The sequence below is a fragment of the Pinus tabuliformis genome, chromosome X, assembly GCF_031772625.1.
Source record: "Pinus tabuliformis cultivar Carrire ecotype Pingquan chromosome X, CPIR1, whole genome shotgun sequence".
Taxonomy (NCBI): Eukaryota; Viridiplantae; Streptophyta; class Pinopsida; order Pinales; family Pinaceae; genus Pinus; species Pinus tabuliformis.
The window spans coordinates 643082930-643098721 of record NC_142308.1 but is presented as its reverse complement, the minus strand read 5'-3'; positions in this window follow the sequence as shown (position 1 = coordinate 643098721).

Below are 15792 nucleotides of genomic sequence, written 5' to 3'. Positions count from 1 at the left end.
CAGTTTCATGGCATGGAGGCCATCCAAAACAATTGTACAGTTTCTTAAATCAGTTGAACAATAGTGTATATATTTTGGAAGATCCTTTTGTATAGTTTTTAGAGTCCACAAAGGAAATCAAGTATTTCCTTATCTTCTCATTGGTTGACAAGGTTACAATTGGCTTTAGAATCTCAGTTTTAATCACAAACAAGCACAAGCAACAAAATCCACCAATGTATATGATGCTTGAATGGTTGCATTGGTTGTTTCATTTTACATAACCAACAGTTGTACAACTGATTAGAGTAAGTAGGTAGGATTTCAGTTTGAATAAATACAGTTTTTAAGCTGCAAGTTTATTTAAGATCAGATTTCAGTACAACATGTGTCAGATTTCAGTTTGCAGAAAAAGGGTGTACTTTTAGTTCAAGAGTTTCAGTCACAGAGATTATACAACAAAGCATATACATGTTTGGGGTTGGCCTAATGGATCAGGCTACTAGTCGATGGTGTTCTTGACATCTCACAAGGAGATGCCATCCCCATGTGAAGCCACTGTTAGGTTCCTATACCAATAGGAGTCATAATTTTGAATGACTAAGGTTAAGCCTTATAATATTGTACATACCTTTGCTTTCTACAAATATTTTCTATATTAGAATTAAAAAATGTAAAGAGGGTATGTCCTAAAAGAAAATAAAAGGACAAAAAGGATATGAGAAGGTCAAAAAATGAAAATATATGAACCCCAAAAAACAAAAGAGAACATGAAAGTGTGCAAGTCTAAATGCCACTACTATGTTACTTCTTCTGCAAATAATTGTTGTGTGCAGCTTGTCACACATTCCACAAACCATGGTAGTCAAATTGCTTAATCTTGATTATTTCCTACTTTGAATTTTATGTTTTTAGTTAGAGAATAAAATCTAACCAAATAGCTTAATCTTGGTAGATCTGTAGATAGGTAGAAAAATAAAAGGAGCTCATAAGCTTAATCTGAGCCCTTGGAAGATATAAGATTAGAAGTAGATAGTTTTTTTTATAAAAGGAAAGATAATATAAGGGTTTGCTAACCTAAATTCACCCAAAGAAATGAAGAAAACATGTTAGGGTAAAGAAATGGGTAAGTAGAAGAAATGTTGCTAAAGTATAAAGTTGATTGGATCAAAACACATTCATCATGCTTAGACATATGTGTTAATATGTATGATCAACTATGAAGGCAAAAGCAAAGGTTTATAAGTTAATTTAATTAACTCCCCTTCAGTCATCTTTTCCCCTATACTTACTAATTTCCTATCCACAAGCATGTTCTATTATTTTTAATCCTTCAAGTCAAAGAGGATCAGAGCATTTCTTTGACTTTTGGTGGGACCGGACCCTCGGTTTAATGACTTATGGACATCAAGTGCTAGAATCCCCTTCATAAAATTCACCCCCCTTCATTTCCCTAATAAAACCCCTTTTCCTAAGGTTAAACTTCATTTGCCTAGGAAAAGTGAAAACCCCCATGTAAATCCTATTTCACTCAAAAACCCACAAAAAGGCTTTATCCTAAGTAGAAGTGTTAAATGATTATGTGGGGCATCACAATGAACAAATCATGCCTAAAAATCTTATTTTACACTATGCCTAGTGTATTTTACATTCCTGCACATTCATTTCATATTAACATGCTAACCTAATGTATTACCTCCCCGATATACTTTTTTCCCGTATTAATTAAATCCCATAAATAAATACCCCCAACCCTTAGTTTTAATAAAAAATATAGTTTTACCCTTTATTTCATACTTCCTCGACGAACTCCTCTTAACTCAAAAACCTTCAGTAAAGTTAAGAAAATCCTTCCGTTTAAACCCATGGTCCCACTTCATTAAAACCCTTCTGATCAATTTAATTTCGTATTTATCCTATAAATAATCACAAACCATTTGTGATTAAAGCCTCGCCCCCCCTAAACTTTTTCCCCATCCCGTTTGTGCTATTTCATCACCTGACTGCCGTCCAATTGTCAGCGCCCAAATCCAATGATGCATAGCCATATCAGGCTCACCTGATGCCCGACCTTTACCCGAAATTAAAACCCGTCATTAAAACCCCATCCGATCATTTTAAACCCGTGATTAAATCTTAAATAATCACAATCCACTGTAATTAAAACCCCTGGGCCCCCCCGAAGCCCAAGCTTTTATCACCCGTGCACCTCCTCGCCCGACTGCCATCAGATCACCATCCCCGTCATGTGACAGTCCACAGCCATATCGGCCGCGCCTGATGACTAATTGTTACCCGTCCGATAAAGCGATTTTCCTCTGTCCCTCGACTGCTACATGTCAATCGCTGGAGTAGATCGGGTGACCCATCCTAAATGACGTCTGACGCTCATAAGCGGTACGACGGCCTGGGAAACAACCTCCCCGCTCAACCCGATAAACCACCTACTATTCATAATATAAATTTCTGTGCCAAAATTGAAAAAGTTACCTGTCAAAACCCTGAAAACCCTCGTTTTCATTCCTTTTTCCCTGTTTCACAGTAAAACCTATCAAACGCTTCTAGCGCTACCCTGAACCTCTGCAACACAATTCGACCTCTGATTACTTTTAAAACATTTCCACGACTCCTTCCCCAAACATCCCTGTGCAATAAAGCCATCAATTGCCTTTCCTGCCGACCTGTGTTTTCTTAATGATTGTTGTATTTTGCAGGTAATTAACGGAAGACCAAAGCTTGGATAAACAGTTTTCATACTAGTCACAAAACTTGTTTACTCCAAGACTTGAAAGGAAATCTATTTAAAAACCTATATTAAGAAGAAGAAAACAGTTATGTACACAAGACAGAGAAAGAAATCATTCACATAGAGACATTGACTATCAAAACAGAGATACCAGACAGAGTATACAGTTAGAAGACAAATAGATAAAACATACAGAAAGTTGGTCAATGTCCATTACCAGATGCTGATACATGGAAAAAACAAAATAAATTACTATTGAAATACACAGTAAAATTTTAAAATGTACAGTAAAACTAAAAACACAGTAAAGGATATTGATAGGTCAACAAATTAAAAGAGTATCAGTGTCAAAGAGTATCAGATGAAAGCCTAAAGTGACTAAAGCCTCCAGTGTGAAATTTCAAACAGCAAAGAGCACAAAGGACTAAAACCAAACCATAAAGGCCAGTAGTATGACAATAAATGGGACAGCATGAAAGCAATTCAATAGATGTCTCTATCTTCTTACAAGAAGATAATTTTATTCCCTAGATTAAATCTCAAGTTAGTTTGAGATATTTTGTAATAAAACTTTTGTATAAATACTTCACAATTCGAAGTATGTAGGTGTGGATTCTTAAACATTTCTATAGACTTCTTGATTAGAAGACTTTAAAACTATTGTATCATTGACTGAGCCAGCAAGCTAGATTGATGAATAAAGATAGGATATTACACAGGATTCATGTATTGAGCGAAGTGCAGACAAGTATTTTCTCATGTTGTTGTTATCTTTCTTAAAGTTTTTCCACAATATTTAATGTATTTCTGAATTTGAATGCTATAACTGGAACAATATCTCAGAATTTGTTTAATTACACTCTGTTTTAACAGTTATGGTTATAAATGTTTTCAATTGATATCTAAGTTAAGGAATTCTTAATTACCCCTTAGTTTAGGTTGTTTCTTTATAATATATATCAAAGGATTCTTAATTTCCCTTTGTTTCTGATTACCCTCTGTTCCTCGTTTAAATCCAAGTCTGAGAATTCTTAATTTCTCTCTCACCCTAATTAAAACCATTTCACCCCCCTGTCCCAAAGACCTACACTTTACTCTGCTATCTTTCCCTTTGAAAATTCCCTTTAGTGAGTTGATCCAGTTCTATTGCCCTTCTGTTGACTCCATAGCCCAATGGTCTAAAGACATCATTCTATCCATCTTCTTTAAGGATCCCACCACCCGATCTTCAATGCAAATCAAAAACCTCAAGAACATTCATAACTAGTCTGAAATCCCAGAAAACAAAGATAAATTACATAGAGAGAGCCGTCTTTGAGCCTAGGTTAGCTAGAGCATATGCTCCAAAAGTGGTTTTTGGTTACCTCGGTGACTTCTTTCTTTAACCTTGAGAAATTACTGAGTGATAACATATAGCACCAAGTGAATGGAAGGATAAGATACCCAACCCAACCATACAAATGTGAAGAGTTCATCTGGATGTAACCAAGGTATCATGCAACATTCATTAAACATTAAATGACTTTAGTGGTCAATGTTAAGAAACCACTTAGAGGAAAATTAATAGAAATGATAAACCAATATAATTTAATGGTTAGGGGCCATGTGTATGCATGGGCCTACACTCGTCCCAAGAATAAACTCAAGATTCAGAAAAGGTAAAATGTGAATACCCAAGTTAATGGATCCACTTGATAACCTCATGGAAACCAACAAAGGCTCATATGCCATAGTTCACATGCTTATATCATAGGTCTGATGTATTATAAGAATGAAATGATCTAAATATGAACTTATATATTAGTTCATTCCATAATTTAATCGTTAATATTATGAATTTAATGGATGGCACGTAATAGGAAATATCCAACCATGTTTTAACTCCCAGAAAACACAACATCAAATGCATATTTCTTGATAGAAATGGATGACAAAATATTAGTGGGGTATATCTTTGAACATAGTAAGACTCCATAGAACTTTTTGGTAACTTGAAGGTATTGTGATGAAGAGAAATTACTAATGATTCCCAACATCATGTTTATAGGAGAAATTATGCAAACTAAAAAAAATACTAATTCCTATATAAAATGCATGGACAAAACAAGAAGTACAGCCTTCCATGACACCCTCTAATTTAGTAATGTTGGAAAAAAAATAACATGAACTAGAGGTACATTACAGAGGTAAATTTTTCTATAATTAAGGAAAATGAGAAACTGAAAGAGACATTGTTGAGATAATCTTAGGTGTCCAAGTGGAATAGGCGGGTGGCCACCAATATCTACCTGGATCAGTCCTCCCCCCTTATGAAGCAATGGTCCCCATTGCATTGACTGCTTCCATGAGATGGGGAAACTTCCATTGAACTTGGTCCCTGGTGAGCCAATTGCCTTGGTGCAGGAGTTGGCTACCTTTCACAACCTGATATAGTTGGATGTTCTGTTGGCGAGTATTCTCGACTTGTGTTTCCATGATCTGATCAGTTGTAGCATGTTCCATGCAGTCTGTGTTTATAAGCTCTGTTGGTGTGATTTGTTTTGCAATGTCAAATGAGTCCAGCAATGGTGGAAAGTAAGGCCGTAGGTGGTCCACATTGAACACTTGGTGCAGACCAAGGAATGGTGCAATGTTGAGCTTGAAGGCTTTGTCACCTACAACCTTGGTGATGGTGTATGGCCCATATCGGAGCGGGAGAAGCTTGTGGCAGGGTCGAACAAGGCGCTCCTTCTGCAAATAGCCAAACTTTGTCACCCAACTGGAACTTGTTCGGCACCCAATGTTGATCATGGCACTTCTTGTACTCAGCATTAAATTTGTCCAATATATCATGGACCTACTGGGGGATGTGTTGAATACACACAATGAAGCTATTACCCTTGTCAGCTTCAAACTAGACATGAGCCAAATTTTGTATGAGTAGTTACAAATCATGTATGGCCACATCAATGGGACAGAATGGCTGAAATCCTAGCCCTACCTGAAAGGAGTTGTGGATCATTGAGCTGTGGAGAGATCTGTTGTAGCTATGTTGGACATAGGGGAGGATTTCATCCCATGTGCGAGGATGCTTCAAGTTGTACGTGCACATAATGTGTACGATCATCCTATTGACGACCTCTGTTTGGCCTTCAGTTTGGGGATGGAAAGTCGTGGACTTAGTGAGTTTGGTATCTAGCATCAACCAGAGACTTTACCAAAATGCACTTAGGAATCTACTGTCTTGATCTGAGACAATGGATTGTGGGATCCCGAAGTGTACCCACACTCACTCAAAGAATACCTTAGCAATGGCCTCTATTTTGACACTCTTCTTACAGGCTGCCATAATGGCCATCTTAGAGAATTTGTTGATGACCACGAAAATGTATTTGTTTTCATGCTTAGTAAAAGGAAGTCTCGACATGTAATCCATGGAGATTGATTCCCAAGGTTGACTAAGAGTAGGCAGAGGAGTATATATTCCTTGCTTCTTGATAGTTGGTTTGGAAATGATGCAATAAATGCAAGATTTAATGTACCTCCCAACATCCTGACAATGGTTCGACCAATAAAAATACTTATGCAATATTGCCACTGTTTTCTCTACTCCAAAATTTCCAACGACCTGAATGTAGTGAGCTTCCCAAATAATCTTGGCATGCTCGCTTGAAGGAACATAGATGTGTCCTAGGTGGTATAACAATGCATCCTAGAGATGAAAATTTGGAACTTTCTTACCTTCTAGGAGAGTCTTGTATGCGCTGCCAAATTCTAGATCACTCACTTAAAGATGCGACAACTCTAAAGTCTCGTGCCCAAAGGAGTCGAGCTCAATGATGTGTGCCATGACTGGTCGTCGACTGAGGAATTCTGCAACATTATTGGTGTTTCCCTTCATGTACTTATGTTCAAATGGAATTGTTGCAGGTATGTGGACCATTTTTTATTGTGATCTTTCTGCAACTTCCCTTATGTCTATATGAACTATATGGGTCGGTGGTATGTGTGGATCATTGTTTCCTTCCCCAAAATGTAATGCTTCCATTGATGGCAGGGATGGAAAATGTAATACATTTCTTCGGAATAGGTGGGATACTTTCATATTGTGTCTGAAAGTGTCTCACTGTGGTAAGCCACTGGATGCCCCGGCTGAGTAAGAACTATACCAATAGCATAGTCAGAGGCATCTATCTCAATCTCAAATGGTTGTTGTAGGTCTGGTAATGTGAGCTCTAGTGTAGAAAAGAGATGTTGCTTCAACTTAGAAAACACATTCTTTTGGGTTTCATACCAAAAGAGATTTTCTTTTGCGCCAACCTTGCTGACTTGACTTAAAGGCCAAGTGATATGAGAGAACCCCAACATGAACCTGTGGTAGAAATTGGCAAGGCCTAGAAAGTTGTGAAGCTTTGTTAGAGTGGTTATGGTTGGCCAATCCTGAATGACTTGTATATTGGTTGGGTCCACATGCATATCCTTCCCATCAATGATGTACCCCAGATATTGAACCCAGGTCATGCGAAAAGTGCATTTCTCCAGATTGGCACACAACTTGTGTTGTAACAAAGTTTGGAGGACGTCTCGAATATGGTGGAGGTGCTCTTCCCAACTCTGGCTGAAGATCAAGATGTCATATAAACAAGTCACCAATAATGCATTGGTGAAGGGTCATAAGATGTCATCCACCAATCTCAGGAAGGTTGCGGGGGCATTCGTCAACCAGAAAGGCATCACCAACCATTTCAAAAGGCCCTCCTTAGATTTGAAGGAATTATTCCACACATCAAAGGGTTCGATAGGCACTTGGTGATAACCAGACTTCAAGTCAATATTGCTAAAATATTTTGCCCCCTTGATCTAGTCCAAAAGGTCATCAATCCATGGGATTGGGTACCTATTCTAGACATTGATCTTGTTCAGTTCTTGATAGTCAATATAGAGTTTTCAGGTCTCGTCCTTCTTATGTACCAATACAATCAAGCTCCCATAGGATAACGAGCTTCGCCTGATGTGACCTTTCTATAATATCTCCTGAACCTGCCTCTTTATCTCATCGTTCTCCAGAACAAAGTGTTGATAGATCGGTCCATTGGGAAGCGGTGCACCTAGGGTCAAATCGATGGTGTGCTTGACCTGACAGTGTAGAGGTACCCCCGTAGGTGAGGCAAAAATGTCCTTGTACTCGTCCATGACTATATCCATTTGCTACTGTTGTGCTGAGCAGCCTTGCTTGGAAGCCCTGGCCACAATATTCTTCTTGCCCTGACGATGAATCATAAGGAAAACACCTTTCCTATTTTGTGAAATGATATTACTGCATTGCTTTGCAAAGATCAAAGAGATGGCAGTAAGCGGGGCTACCTCTGGTATCCTATACAACTTATTGCCTAAAGTAATAATCATAGAGCGAGTTCTAAACTCATATACAACATGTCGCTTCCACAAGTATGGTTGTCCTAATAATACATCACAAACTTCATGAGGAAAAACATCACACAATACCTCATCTGTGAAGGGCTTGATGATATAGGGAAGATGACACTATTGACTGACGCAGAGATCTCGTCCTTGGTGAAGCCACCTGATGGTGTACGATTGTGGGTGTGTTGTAGTCAGTAGACCTAGCCACTTCACAACCTCCGTTGAAATGAGGTTCTTTTGGCTCCCACTATCAACAATTAACTGCAACGGAGAACCATTCACCCACATCTGTGAGTGGAAGAGGTGTTCCCATTCTTCTGGACCTTTAGGCTCATTCTTCTAGATCTTGAGTGGTGGCCATAGTGGCACTTGGCTCTACATCAATGGTCTACTCCCCTACGTCATTCCCATTGTCGGGTTCTGACTGAGAGTCAGAACATGCATCTGATTCAGAAGCCTTTAGCCCAGCCACCAATGACTACTTGGCCTAACACTCACTTTTATTATGACTCGAGATCTTATAGAACTCGCACCATTTCCCTATGTCCTTCTTTGTCTTCACAGTGTTGTTATTTGCTTGCAATTTCCGTTGGTTGTCCTGGATTGTCCTACCTTAGCTTTGTCCTTTGCTCTGTTGTTTGCGGGTGCCTTTCCCTTGATTCGGATTCAAGGATCCAAAGTCTCGCTTCTTATATTTAAACTTCTTCTCAATCTTAACAGTGTATTAGTACGTCATGTTGAGAAAGGAGTTTTTTGGGAACTACATCTCATCCTAGATGTATATGTGTAGACAATCACGGTACTTAAGTACCAAATGTCGCTCATAATCCTTAATACCCAATTTTGTGCAAAGGGTATGACAAAAATTGGTAAAATCTAACATGTCTTCATCCCTTCCCTACCGCAGCTTGGTCCACTTTATGTATTTATCATCATAACTCCTGACAGGGTAGTAGTACTCCTTGATGGTGTCCCGGAATGAATTCCAAGTGGGTGTGTTTGAAAATAGTGGGGGTGTAATTTTGTCCTTCTTCTCACAGTAGGTTTCCCACCAATCCTTGATGTGGGGGCCAACTTTGAGAAGTTCAAAAGTAATCTTTTCCCGACTCGAAAAATCATGAACAAAAAAATATCCTTCTAGCAGATTTAACCATTTATCTACGACGTTTGCATTTGTTTGACCTTCAAATATGGGGATTTCAAAGTTAAATTTTACCTTCAAGGGTGTGGTTGTTGGAAGAATATTTGTCACCTTTGGGTAGTTAAAGAAGGATATGGGCAAAGTTGTCCATCATCGCATTCCTTTGTCGCTCGATAGCATCTTCGAGCAATATTTTGAAAGGATATCCCGCCCCCTCATCTTTCTTCTCTTCTTCCATGGCAAGTCATTGGGATTTGTGAGGCTGGTCTTGCAAAGGTTCGACCAATTTGAGCCCTAACTCCTTATATCATGACCTCGTAGGGAACATGCAAAGAAAAATAGAGAAAGAGTAGACCGCTCTGATGCCACTAATCTGAACTTAAACTGGAACAAAACAAATCATAGATATAACCATAAACACATAGATGCAAAAAAAATAACTCTTCGTTTCATTAATATCAAATATTGAAATATGCTTACAAACCAATTGGAAATAAAATAGCTCGCGCGACAGTAGCTTATCTCTGAGAAGCGACGTGGCGGCTAAATGCCTCTAAAATCTGTTACAATGAGGCTATAAGGCCTATTTATTATTGAGAAACAATGGAAAACCCTAAACATCCAAAAACCTAACCCTAGGAGATGAAGCGCCAAAACTATGGGCCCCACTTGGGTAAATTGGTACATCAACTTCCTAAGATTGAAACTTGGCATACAATCTCCATTTGATGTAAAAAAATACCTCATTATAAATATCTATGTGAGGACTACAACTTTCGAATGAAAATATCCATTAGAAACTCATGTTTGCGCAATTTTCCCAAAAAACATCGTTTAGGGCCTCAAAACGGCTTCGGAAGTTCAGGACCCAAAAAAATGTTAAAAACAGTCAATTGTGCTACAATTAAGGAAATTGAGAAACTAAAAGAGACAGTGTTGGGTGTCCAAGTGGAATAGGTGGGTGGCCACCAATATCCAACTGGATCACCTAGGTTATTTTTTGTTTTACAATATTTTGTTATTTTAATAAAGAGTTGGGTTATTACTATATTAAAGTGTTCTCTACTATATTTATGTGTATATGTGCCACATTTCATTACCTTGTCATTTTGTTTCTTACTCAAACTGAATCACCATAGCTTACCCATTCATACATCTCTCACACTTCTACATGTTAGGTGGATGGGTGGTCATTAAGAGTAATTTGATATAGCTAGGTAATGGAGATGGCATGTTATTGTATAGGAGTCTTATTTTTTGCTTATGTATGTGGATACTTAACCCCATTAATTTTAAAATCACCCTCTTTCTTCCTTTATTTCCCATTTGGAAAAGGGTTATGTGGCCTATGTTCATCTTGTTTTAAAATCACCCTCTTTCTTCCTTTATTTCTCATTTGGAAAAGGGTTATGTGGCCAATGTTCATCTTGTTATAAAATCACCCTCTTTCTTCCTTTATTTCTCGTTTGGCAAAGGGCTATGTGGCCTATGTTCATCTTGTTGCTTCTAGAGAGTTAAGGCTCACCAAGAGGTTTTGAAGTTTGTTTTTATTAGATGTTCTTAGCTCAGATATTTTTTGGGTATCTTAATAGTCCTGAAATTGGGACCTTCTCCAAGTACGTAGGAATGTGGAGTGTTATAGACATGCAACTTTGTGTATCCTTTGCAAGCCATATGATTTGTGTTAGTTCCAAAGGAGGAGTACTAAATAAATTGAGGATCTTTAAGTAGTTTATTTTCAATTTAATAGAAAATTGACATCTAATCTTGATATTCAAAAGGAAAAAATTGATAAATTCTTAATTATTGTGGAATGTTAAAGTAATAAATAAAAAAGCTGAAAATAGATTTGAACATGTTATATAAACAAGTTTTAAATCTTATTAAAAGTTCTCATGCTAATTATTCTTTTCAAAAAATTTCATTTAATATATCAAAATTGTATTAAAGACAAACAAATACAAAAATAAATAACAAATGAAAATAAGACAATTGAAGTTGTTTCTTTGAATTGCTAGATATGCTATTGTTAAATACTCCCATGTAGATTTTTCTTGTAGATTCAAACTGTAGATTGTAATATGTTAAAACAAATGACTTGAATCTACTCTATTCATCAGTGGAAAAAAAAAAATGATCGATGAAATCATGAAGCAGAAAAGGAATAATTTCAATCACACATAACACAATAATTTTATGGGGAAATCCACATCTAAAACACCCCTGTTATTTTTATATTGCATTAACAGGAGTTCTGAGAAGAAAATACAATGTTTGTTCAACCAAACAATCTCTGCATAAGTACTATTTATCTCACTGCTTCACAAACCATCTCAAGCCAATACTTAGCCAAATTTGTTGCTTGCCAAGCTCCTACTTCCTTGCGCAGTCTCCTAGGGAATTAGCCCATATTTAATTAGGAAATTCCTCACTCATAATCTCACAATACGTCCATAGGCCTTCTTCTAATTGTGTGCACCATCAGTTTAATTTATATGATTTTACAATTGATATTAAACTGTCCCTAAAATCTAATCTCAACTGGGTCTTTCTCAGAACTAACATGCATGAGTTATTGATGAGCAAATTATCAGTTATTTGATTGATCACTACATGTGAATTAAAACCAATTTAATTCACTTGACCTCTCACCAGTTCCTCCATCAGTTAGAACTAGTTTAACTGAACTTAACTCAGTTAAATTGAATTAAATAATTACAACTCAATCAGAACTCAACCTGAGCCCCTAAAATTTAGGGATTACTCTACATAACTCTATATAGACTCCCAACTTGAATTTACTAAGCCAACTAAGTCAACTTAGTTAACTATTACAAGTTGCTATGAGAATTAGATTTACAATTTAATTCCTAATTTAATTCCCGGATGAAATTAATTAGGATGTTTTTTATGCTATTTTTAACATTTCTTCTTGTTATTTTCAACACCTATTAGCTCTGCTTTATACTTCAATGTTTATAGGTCAAGTTCAGGTTTGGTGGATGGAATTTTGCCGTAAAGGTGCCCGCAGTAGTCTTTTCTGCCTGCTCCTCCTTCAATTTCTCCACATTCTCCCATCCCCGCCATTTTTTTTGTTTACTCCTAAAACCTTTCTATTCTCGATTTAAACACTCTACTTCACCTCCTTTCTACCTATAAAACCATGTTTAAACTCTGTATAACCCTTTTCTTTAGCTCAGGTGTTTAAAAACATGAATCTGCACCATGTTAACCTTTCGTCATTTGCTAAATCTCCATCGTTGATCGTCGCGATCCAACAGTCCCCGTCACCCCAGCCCGCGCGTTAAACTTCGCGCTCTTTCCTTGCCATCTGACCATCCATCGTAGATCAGACGGTTGACACTTCCCTCGATCACGCGACCTGCACACGCGATAACCCACGGGGGGTGGGTGGTTTTGGGCGGCCACGTGTCATGTTATAACTGGATCGCGCGGCGAGTTATGGAAACCGCTGTCACGCCAAAAGCGGTGCGGGGAAACCGCCCGCCACACAAAACCGTCGTCCTGTACGATTCCCCGATAGTTAACCTGTGCTCGCCTTCCGATAGCGATCACCGTCGGATCTGGCGCATCCAGATCCGATGGCCCTTGTTGCTCTCGCGCATGTGTCTCCCGATACCTCCTTCCGGTGCAATCTCTGCCATTGATCCATATGATCCGATGACTAACGATTGTCCCCGCTCATTTCCTCTTGATTTATTCCTCTAATAGATCACTCTCGTTGATCCACGTTATCCAACGGCTGAGATTTAATCCTAGGCCATGTTCATTCACCCGTCTGCACTATCTCCCGATACCCCTCGTCAAGTCATCTCCGCTGTTGATTTTTGTGATCCAATGGCTGAGATGCGTCCCTCTACTCAGTCTGCCTCCACCATTCTCTTTACGTTCGCAGCCTGCTTTGTGCTTTGGAAGGAGGAACGAAGCCATGATCCAGTACTCTCTACATTAAATCCTGAGCTACCATATCCGAAGAACAACATAGCAAAGGACAAACATGACGACCTCAAGCAGTGAAGAGCATTTATCAAACATGGAATTTAATCCGTAATTCATTCCAGCTGCCAAGGAAGGACATCAGACTATCTAAAAAGGTCGATTTTGTCCGTTAAAATCAGCAGTGTGCAGCAGAGACCATATCTGAATGTAAATGTGGTTGGTGGTTAATTATGACCCCTCCACGCATAGGACAACAGAGCTATTTTGTAAACGAACTCTATATATACTCAAAAGAGAGGATGTAATAGGTTGATGAGTGTTATTTTGTTGTAAGGTTCAACTTTTGGAGATTGTAACTGTTGTGATACCTGAGCATCTGGTCTTCATTTTCAGCTAATGCAAGCTTCTTTTGCTGTTAATTTCTCACTGTCCACTTCTTCTTCTTTGTTCCAGGCTGTGCCTGTTCTGCATTTATTCATGTGCTATTAATGTTTAGCATTAGAGAGGCTATCATCCCACATTTGTGTTAGGATTTAGCATGTATCATTGAATTTTTTTGCAGGTTTCTATTATTTTAATGCCAGAGAGCTAACATCCTGTCTGTGTATTAGAAAACAGATTTACAGACCTTTTTAACTGGTTGCAGCTGGCCATCACAGGGTCCTGTGCATCTGCTGGTGTGACCAGTGTTCTCCATCATCACATTTTCTTTAAAACTATGAGTAATTGGTGGTCTAAAGCCTTGTAGTCTGGGGGTGTTCACCCATGTTTGGGGTCAAGAACAGTAGAAGTGGTTATCTGGCTTGAATATGTAGCATTTGTTTCATTCATCCACCAATTTATCCAACTTTTTGTTGAGTTTGTAATGTTCCCGAGCATCTCTGATATAAACCTAGGAGAGTTTCTTGGGGTGATAACATTAATTTGTGTCGTTGCAGGGGAGAGGAGAATTGAAGCTCAACTTCCTTGGGAAAATGACACAACTTCAATATTTGATGATAGACAAGGTTTGAACACAGTTTTTGGTTGTAATCATCTATCTGGCGACTCCATTGGTGGAAGACCATCCTTTTGCGACTCCAAATTATAGTTCTAGCGCAGCTGGTGAGGAATGCTCAGAGATATCTTCAGAAACCATCAGCTGAACCAGTGCCTAATCCTGAGAAGATCATTCAGCAGAAGAATATATCGCAGTAAGTAGCATCAGAATCAGGTAAGCCTTGGAATTTTTATGTATCTTTGCCAGTGTATACATACCTTAAGAGATTCATATAGCTCCTTAGTCATTCATTTCCCTTTCGGACCTCAATTGAAAGAAGCATCCATGTTGTCCATCATATTCCTCTATTTCTGTCATTCTTTTTAATGATCCATTCCACTCAGTCCACTAGTATCCCTTTCGTATACCTCAGCCATGGTAGGCCAGCAAGCTCTCAGACAAAGATAGAACGAATAGTTACTGCTAGGTATGGACCCTTAGTCTTGCCTACCCCTTTGAATGCCATGCCTGCAGAAGATTATCAAGATTTTATGCCAAATTTTACTGGTGCAGAAGGAGTAACAGTTGAAGAGAATTTAGAGGCCTTTTATAGCTATGTTGATAACCTGGATATCAATGAATAGGATGTCTGGATGAGGGTTTTTGTCCAAAGTTTAGATGGGGAGGCTAGAAATTGGTTCAGAAATTTACCCCCTAGGTCCATTGCAGACATTGAGGCCTTAAAGGATGTATTTTTAAAGCACTGGGGAAATGATAAAGATTTGCTCTTTTATCATGATGAATTTGGGAACTTGCAGAGAGAAGATGGTGAGCTGTTGTCTAAATTTAACATCAGATTTAATCATATGTACAGCAGAATGCCAGTTGAAATAAAACCTACCCCTAATTCTGCTATGATTACTTATGCCAATGCCTTCGATTCTCAGTTTTGCTTGTTGTTGACAGAAAGGAAGTGTGCTTCTTTGGCTGATATGCAAGCTACAGCCTTTGAAGTAAAAGAAAATATTATTGCTGCAGAGAGACTTGAAGGTGTTGTTGAAGGGAGAAGACAGGGAGGTGAATCCTCATCATCCTCAGGGCCTGAGATTGATGAATTAGCTAGCATGATTGAGTTTTTGGCCTCTGAAGTTTCCAAACTAAAGGCTGAGCAACATTTTGAGGAAGCAGGAGCTCCTTGTTCCATTTCTCATCCAGCTCCAAATCCATATAAAGGAGCACAGGAGCAATTCCAGGATTTGCAGAGAAATAGAGATGCAAATCTTCCCATGGCTATGCAGATCTGCAAATTTCCCAACCTGCTTTGGTCCCCAGTCCAATGATTAAAGAGGGAGAAGAAAGCTCCCCATCATCTTTTGTCCCTCTATCTGCTCAAATAACAATCCCTCCATGTTGCCCCTTGAACATTGAGGCAGAACAATATTCAATGCTCAAGGCTGAAACTGATCATCTCAGTCTTGAAATCCTAATACCTGCTCAAATGGCCTCCACACAAAATGAAAGGGCAGCTTTTCAGATGACAGAGGAAGAAGAGGGTGAACAGTTTTGGAACTCCTCTTTGGATGA